This window comes from Diaphorina citri, unplaced genomic scaffold (genome assembly GCF_000475195.1).
Source record: "Diaphorina citri unplaced genomic scaffold, Diaci psyllid genome assembly version 1.1 scaffold9, whole genome shotgun sequence".
Lineage (NCBI taxonomy): Eukaryota > Metazoa > Arthropoda > Insecta > Hemiptera > Psyllidae > Diaphorina > Diaphorina citri.
In genome coordinates, this window is record NW_007377448.1 from 241924 (window position 1) to 251198 (window position 9275).

Consider the following 9275-nt stretch of genomic DNA (forward strand, 5'->3'; position numbering starts at 1 on the left):
AAAAAAACTGTTTGAATGAATACAAATAGCGAGTTTTCCACTTCAGAATTTTTTTTCTGCTGAACAGCAAAAGAAAATTCTTCTCTCAAAATGCTGATACTGATTGAGTAGATAATTTTCATTCCAAGTCACGTCCCGAACATTTTAAGCCAAATGAATTAGAGAGAGGGAGCATCATCAAGGGAGTCAAGAATAAACACGACTGCCGGGCGTAAAAACCGACATTTGGAATTCCCCCGCGCTTCCTCCTCAATCAGAGAAGTTGGGAGAAGACAATAACTTGTGTTATCTAAGCATCATAATCATGATGGTACATTGTAGGAAATCATTGGAAAGAAGGGTGAGAAAGAAGCCTTTAAGATAACACTATGCCATGTTGATTTATACTGAATAGTATCAAACTTGCCCATTGGCTCTGGATTTTGCAGTAAGGTCCGACATGAGTCATCATTCTCATCATAATTATTTTACAAATACACACCAAGGTAATACAACATACATGTATTAATTTCTTCATTGGCGCCCAATGTAAGCTCAAAGCCATATATCTTAAGATAATCATATTATAAATAAAATATTTTACGTGTACTACACATACAGGACAACAGGACATCAGTAAAACAGAAAGAAACTTGGAAGGAATTTTAATTGTGTTAAGCATATTTAAATGCTTGTCACAAACATCGTTCCCCGATTATTTTACCTAGATAAATTTCATGACATGACTTGGACTCGAACCACCAACCTCCAGATCCAAAGTCCAACGCGTTAACAACTGCACCACTGAGGTTGGTGTGATTCGACAAATAAACAACTTAATAAGGAGTAAGATCAAATCAGGTCAAAACGAGAAATAGAGCTTCTATAGCCAATGGCCCTTCTTCGATTAATACTTGGAGCAAATAATGGAAATTGAGCTAGAAAAAAATGGCCCAAAATACTCCCTTAATCACACTCGTGTAAATGGAAAATAATATTTCATGATTAATGAATGATTGCTTTGAGTATTTTTTAAGGAAAATACAACTTAGCTCGTCCAACTATCAATTTTTTTTTTTTTTTTTAAAGAGGTTTGACAGAGGGAACTGTAACTGCTATGGTCTTATCGTCCCGAAATCGAAGAGAGAAGGAAGAGCAATATTTATATAAAGACCTTATTTCCACTGTGGGAGTAAAGGGACTTTTCAGTCTCATTCTGGCAGGATAAATATGGTATATTCCATTCTGTGGGCAAGTCACTAGTCGGAGGTGCTGGGTTCAAATCCCGGACGGGACAGTAAAAAAAGTGTGATAACCTGATAAACTACAATATCAAGTAATATAAGGAATGCAATCCTTTTTAGTAGCTCAAAGGTTAATTATTTAATTAATATAGCTTTGATAAAAATATCACAGTCAATGTCCATATTGAAATCCTCATTTGCAATCCATATTATTGCCAAAAGTTCAAAAAAAAAAAAAAGAAAAAAAAAATGACCATTACCTAGAGTCAAAAAAGCCCTTCTCACATTTACTTAAAGAACTGATACCCATACTTTGCCTAAACAATTAAACAAAGAGCTGTATGATTCATTAGTAGGAGATAGGTACACTTTACAATTTAGCCTTCCCTGTTTACCAAGGTTCTAGGCACACTTTACAAGCCACCCTGTACTTAGACTCATCAGTGAAAGTGCGAACTTGACCTCTCTCTCTCCAATATTCAGAATCATAAAATCATATAGAGATACATGTATTGTATTGTATTTTTTTTTTTTTTTTTCATATGTACATTGTACCTACATACATATGTTAATTTGTAAATTTTGCTCAATAAAACACATGCACCTTCGAAGGTTATTATTATAACTAATTCAATTACCAGTAAGGTAACACATGAGAACTAGTCAACCAATCAAGTACACTTGGTTTGTAATTACCAAAATAATGAGGTGATTAATTCAGTTAATTAATTCCCCCCCTTTAACTTGTACTTAGTCTAACTTCTATTTAACTTTGAGGAGAAGAAACTTGTTGTCACTTTTTTGGACTCTGGGGACCCTAAAGTGTATGTTTGGGTTCCAAATTTGAAGGAAAATTTCATGCCCAACAGTCATGCTCAGACTTTCCGACACACTGTGGCCTCACAGACCTAGGTTTTTCAGATGGTCTTAATGTGTGTGACAGAAAAAAACTATCGGACAGACCAGAGTCTCAAGCTTTTTCCGTCACACACATAAAGATCATCTGACAGACCTAAGTCTGTGAGAATACTGTCTGTCAGAGGGTCTGAGTGTGAGTGGTGGGCATTGTGGATACTTGTTCTCACTTTTCATGTAAATAAAACTTTAAATCATGAATTGGGTACCTATTTAAGGTGAAGCTCAGAGCCTCTTTAGCGTTCTCGTGGACATCACAGCATTACTAAGAGCCTCCTTTACTGATTCTGTCAACTCTGTAATTTTTTATTTTATCCTTCTACTTGAATAAGCTTCTTACCTGGGTAAAAGTCATTGGCTTTGGACATTTTAATTTTAGATCCTGTGTCTTTCTGTATTTGAGCTATTGTTTCTCCTCCCTTTCCGATAATGGCTCCGGCAGCATAGCTGGGCACCAGAATTTTAATTTGACACACACCATCTGAAACAAATGATCATTTTTAATTTTTTAATCATGATCTGTTATCATTGATAACAATAACCCAAGATCTATTTGTCAATTTTAAATTGATAATTTACCTGCACGAATAAAGGGACTTTTCAGTCTCATTCTGACAGTATAAAAATGTAAATTCTATTACTTCTTTGTCATTATAGGACATGGATTTTTTTTTTATATATATATACTATGTAAAACAAAATAAAATAAATCTAGAAATGCTATATTATTCTGAAAAAGCCCCCAAACAAGAGCATTACATACTGTGAGTACAAATATCAAGAACTTTGTAAAATTCAATGCTATCATTTTTAGGAATTCACAGGGCATATTTTGGTTTTGAAATTGAAACTGAACTCAGAGGACTATTAGACTGTGGGACTGTTCTAAAATATACAAATTTTGGAGATAGATAAAGTTTAGGTTCTCCCGTAATCACAAAATTGTCTAACCTACAAATCACCGAAACAACATAGTAAACTGTTGGTTTTTAACCCCATAATCTAAGCTTTATTTAAACTCAGATTGAGTTGTTATTTTAGTGAGGCTAATGTCTAGTGTGTTCTGTACCACCTAACTTTTGGTAAATCCCTACCAGATAGGGTTTGTTCTTGGAACAGCTGGCTTTCTCCTATCCTGCACTCTCCTCTTTCATTTAAACTATTTACAGGTAAGACCTTCATTGTTACAGTTCTTCTTCCTTAACCAGGACCAATCTACTCTTACAAATTTACATAGCTTCTAGTTTTGCCAATAAACTGTTCTGTTCTGAGCTAGGCCTTTCACCTCTTGGCTCATGTTTCTGCCAAGCAAACTCTTCTGTTCCGAGCCATTCCTTTCCTCTCTCCAGAATCCAGTCTAGTTTGTAGTTCAAGAGAAAACTTGAGAATTCAAAACATGTGAACATTAAAGAATATAAGATTGCAAGCGAGCCTTAGGTCAGAGAGTTTTAGGAGATATCTTACTAAACCAGATCCCTTAGAATGGGAATGTCTTTAAACTACTGTCTGAGTTTTCCAGGCCGCTTGCCTCACATCATTGATAGTATTGATACACGTTACGCAGGAAGCGTACGGTCAGAGCTAAGCCAGTGCAGCCAGTGTCATTGTAACCTCAATTACCGCCTAAAGAAATGGGTTTAGCTGACTTAGCGAGACCCCTAGCTGCCGTCTGCGCCAGAAACAACTGTAATACTGTACACTTATGTATATTTGAACAGAAACAAACCCGCGACATAGGCTTACAAGGCAGACGCGCTACCTTTCAAGCTAACTTAAACTAGGCTGGCGCAGACACTTCTGATCCACCTTGTTTTAGACCAGCCACTCAGGCTGACCTCTTCTCACAGAACTGGGTCTCGAGCTTTTTCCGCCACACATGTTAAGACGGTATGACACACTCCGGTCTGTGAAACCTTAGTCTGTCAGACGAGATGGTCGGCATAAGGTTCGTTTTCTTAACGGCTAGCTTTCTCCTATTCTTCTCTCTTCAATTGTGAGACGATAAGACCTCTATCTCAAGGTGCCTCCACAATTTTAGAGAATATGCTAGAAAAAAGCTTGCTCTATAACTGATGAACACAATACATGCGGGATAACGGCTCAGTACCTACAGGCTCAAGCCCTTATCACACTGGCTGCATTGGCTCAGCTCTAACCATCAGCTGGCTCAGCTTTGCGTAACACCGTGTATCTGTATCATTGTATCAATCAGGCAAGTGGCCTGGAACACACACGGTCTTTCGGGTTTTCTGATTACCTCGACACTTTTTTTTATCACTAAAAATACTGACCAAGTCCTTTTTCTCACTTATCACAGAGTTAAAATTCACGTGATGTTTACTTTCCGAAGAAAAAGAGTCTTTCCTTTGAACTACCGGATGACCAAAAACCAAAACCGATTAGAGGTGACGACAGTACGCGGGCGGAAAAGTGACAGTAGGTACCGAAAGTAGGTACCCCACCCCTATTTTTGACGGAAAAAAATACGTACGGAAAAAGGGCTTCGTGGTTGTGAATTAATATTTATTTACGGACAGTTCTAGTTTCTATTAATTCTAATGGAAGATTTTTATCTATTTTCTAATGGGTTCGAGGCGGTAACTTATGGATTTTGATGAACTCTAATGAACGCGATAAAAAAATACACTGATTACGGATTTTGATGATATGATACTTGATGAAAACGCAGAGTGATAATGGAATTTATGATTTGGAATTTTTGATTCGTAGGCAGAAAAACACACAAAACTCGTCTTTCGTCTTGTTTCCCGACCGATCAACCTTATACTACATGCACATCTATACCTAATTGGTATAGTAAGGTTACAAGACCTTGTCCTACAGAATCTTCAAACAAGTATTCGAAAAAAAAGAAAACCTTGGAAATGAAATTGACATCATCACTGCGGTATGGTAGGCAAGTTCTACCCATATCGTTCTACTACATATATTTACCTACAAATAATACATATCTATGTAGGTATACCTGTAAAATAATAGGTTATACATTAGGTTACATTAGGTACCTGCCTTTTTTGCGCTTTACGTATGTTAAGCTGCCTAATACCTATGATGTGTTTATCTCCGCTTGTGCAGAGGACCAAGCGAAGGGTACTTACCAAAATTTTATTCTGAGCTTACCCTACCTTTAACCCAACAGAGCCCTTCGGGCCGCATCCCGGATTTGATTGAGAGGGGGGAAAGAGTCTGTGGTTAATACTACATGCACATCTATACCTAATTGGTAGTAAGGTTACAAGACCTTGTCCTACAGAATCTTCAAACAAGTATTCGAAAAAAAAGAAAACCTTGGAAATGAAATTGACATCATCACTGCGGTATGGTAGGCAAGTTCTACCCATATCGTTCTACTACATATACATATTTACCTACAAATAATACATATCTATGTAGGTATACCTGTAAATAGGTTATACATTAGCTACCTGCCTTTTTTGCGCTTTACGTATGTTAAGCTGCCTACCTATGATGTATTTAATTTATCTCCTCTTGTGCAGAGGACCAAGCGAATGGTACTTACCAAAATTTTATTCTGAGCTTACCCTACCTTTAACCCAACAGGGCCCCTCGGGCCGTATCCCGGATTTGATTGAGAGGGGGGGGGGGGCAAGAGTCTGTAGGGGGGGGGTCGTTGCTCCAAATTTTCGGAATCTACCCCAGTACCCCATGAGTAAAAAAAGAGCAAAGTTGAATCCCGAGGAGGGGTGCCCCCACACCCCGCTGTAAGTAGGTGGGTAGGTTATATCCAATAAGGTTTATTGACTATTATCTGTCCTCTCCAGATTGATTCTGTAGACTTGAGATCAATCTGCTTATCGGTGCGAGAATAAATTAAGACCACCTGTCGTATCATCTCTACGATATTCGAGATACCAAAGAATAGTACAGTGACATGCTCAGTTCAATTTATATTATCTCTCTAATGACTAATATCAAGAGACAATCGCGAATCTATTAAATGGTACTGCAGTGTGTTAGTATGAGTTATTGCAATATCGAGATGAATCTGGATGATCAGGGCCGTGACTTTTTTCTTTCCCAAGGGAGAGGCAAGAGCGTTTGTTAGAGGAGACTGGTAGACTGCTTAAGTCTCTGCGGTTCCGAATATCGAAGGGAGAGAAGCAAGACAGGAGAGAAGTAAAGCCCAGGCCGACCGAGAATTTTGTGTAACATTTTAAGTCTAGGTATAATAATTTTTTTTTTAACTTTTTTTAAATTTAAATTAATTACTTTAAATCAAGTATTTAAGGGTATCTGGGAGGTGAAATTTGAGTGTATGGCCGCCAGATCACGCCCTACGTGGACGCCTACGGCCCTGGCGAGAACCTTATCCGCTCCAACCCGGCGGGCGCGAAAATAAAATCTGACCCGGCGCGCGGAATGCCCGCGACCTAACACGATTACCAGGTAGGAGGACTGCGCAGGGACATGTTAGTGGAAGTGCGCGCCGACTCGCACGTGCGCGGCCAGCACAAGACGACCATAACCTCTGGGACCAGTTGACCCTAGTCTAAACCGCCCCGCCAGCCGCGGGAAAAAGCGGGCAGAAACGCCCAATTGGAGGAGGCTTCAAATGCCTAAAAGATTATAAATAAATTTGGTCGCATTCCCAATTGGAAAAAAGTGGGGAAAAATTTCAAATTCGAGCGTCGAGTCGGAAAAAAATAACTGTAAAAGGTCGAAAATTCAATTTTTATGTGCATCAAGATGAGGTCAAAACTCCGAAAAAGTAACTTTAAAAGGTCGAAAATTCAATTTTTAATTGCCGTTCTAATGAAAAAGTTCAAAGAGTTGTGACGTCAGATTTCACGTCAAAATGCGCAGAAACGCTTGCGCACAAACAAACGAAGCGGGAGTCATGAATTATGACGTCATCGCCTACGGGAGCGTATGCCGTGACGTCAAAGTTCACGATTTACCGGTATTTTTTAAATCGATTTATCTTGGGATCTAGAAGTCGTAGGAGAAAAAGAAAAATTCCGTTGGTCCTCATTTTTCCTGCTCTATGACTTTGAAACATCACCCAAGTAAGCGCAACTGATCTATTGCCTGGATGGTTACACATTCGGATACCAACATCGTAGCTTAACTTCAGTGAACCAGTTCAACGTGCTATCGTCCCGCTGGCTGTTACTATGTATGGTAACACAAGAAGAATGAGGCTCGTCTCTTCTGATCCGCAGGTTGCGGGTTCGAACCCGCCACGTAGCGGACTTTTGAGACGAATTTCCGCTTCTGAAATTCCATGCTCTAAAGAGAATTTGAGCAGAATCCCTATATTCAGTCTCATCCTATCTCTCCTACTGTCTTACTATCTTTCCAAAAGTTTCCCTGGAGCAAGAACTAAGCGAGTGGGTTCGAAACCTATTATGAATCGTGCTAGAAAATCCCTCTATCCTATCCCTGGATATTAAACGCTGATCTGATGTGATTTTAAATGGAATAGATTCATCTCTTCATGAATATAGTCGGTGGCCTAACGTCAAAAAAGCTGCATTTCGTCAGGAAAGCACCAAATTTGGCATGGACCTTTATTTGGACCATATAAAAATCTAGAAATGCTATATTGTTCTGAAAAAGCCCCCAAACAAGAGCATTACATACTGTGAGTACAAATATCAAGAGTTTTGTAAAATTCAATGCTACTTATCATTTTTAGGAATTCACAGGGCATATTTTGGTTTTCAAATTGAACTGAACTCAGAGGACTATTAGACTGTGGGACTGTTCTAAAATATACAAATTTTGGAGATAGATAAAGTTTAGGTTCTCCCTATTTCTGCATGGTCGTTTTGAAACTGCATTTTATCTAGTGTAGATATGATTTTTCCAAAATATCTCGCGGAACCCCTCTATATCCTATCCCTGGATATTAAACGCTGATCTGATGTGATTTTAAATGGAATAGATTCATCTCTTCATGAATATATTCAATATTATTCATCATCTTATTCTTACATCTACAATCTACACTCAACCCTACACACGAGGTCTACATTGCGTTACTATGCTATTATTGCTAGTAAGTGATAATAGAATTTATGATTTGAAATTTTTGATTCGTAGGCAGAAAAACACACAAAACTCGTCTTTCGTCTTGTTTCCCGACCGATCAACCTTAATACTACATGCACATCTCAATATTCATCATCTTATTCTTACATCTACAATCTACACTCAACCCTACACACGAGGTCTACATTGCGTTACTATGCTATTATTGCTAGTATGACACTTTGAATATGTGAAAATGACATCATACGTATTCATATTGAATGCAACTTGTGAGTATGGAATACTGTGGGTGGGTACATCTTTAGACATGTAAGAAGTGAATCACAGAAGAAGAAGAAGAAGAAGAAGAAGAAGAAGAAGAAGAAGAAGAAGAAGAAGAAGAAGAAAAAAAAAACATGGTAAATGAATACGATTAGCCCAATGCGTTACGCGTTTGCTTGCCATGCAGAAGGTCCCGGGTTCGATTCCCAGAGTCCACAAAAACAAGCTGGGCCCGTCCCTCCGGGAATTATTTAGCCCGTAGTTTATTCGATCAGTACCTATGTACCTACCCAATTTGTTTAAAATTCAGTTTATTATTATTCTTGATTTGATTTTTTGATTTTACTTTCATGTAATGATTTAAAATCAAGACAAGAGCCCGTTCTCCCTTTATTCCCAATATAAGGTTTAAGTCACCCATCCATTTATTGACCCTGCTCGGCGTAGCTTAACATAGGTGACGCTAAAACCGGTCTTAAATGATCGACTGAAGTGTTATCTAAAACTTTCTCGCTTTGAGTTCATAGGTCGTCGCGACAAATTTCAAGATCAGAGCTCATTTGTGTGAGAAAATGAGAAAAAAAAAATCCCACAATTAGTCAATTAACTTTAAGTCACCCATCCATTTATTGGCCTTGCTCGGCGTAGCTTAACATAGATAACGCTAAAACCGGTCTTAAATGATCGACTGAAGTGTTACCTGAAACTTTCTCGCTTTGAGTTCATAGGTCGTCGCGACAAATTTCAAGATCAGAGCTCATTATTTTGTGTGAGAAAATGTGAAAAAAAAAAAAAAAAAAAAAAAAAAAAAAAAAAAAAACCCCAAATTTACAAAAAAAA

General features: G+C 38.1%; 1 protein-coding gene across 1 annotated transcript in view; it reads right to left on the minus strand.

Moving 5' to 3' along the window:
• Positions 1 to 9275, minus strand: part of LOC103505368 (RNA-binding protein Nova-2-like) — a 30222-nt gene that overhangs the window by 3581 nt on the left and 17366 nt on the right. The gene's annotated exons all lie outside the window — the stretch shown is intronic.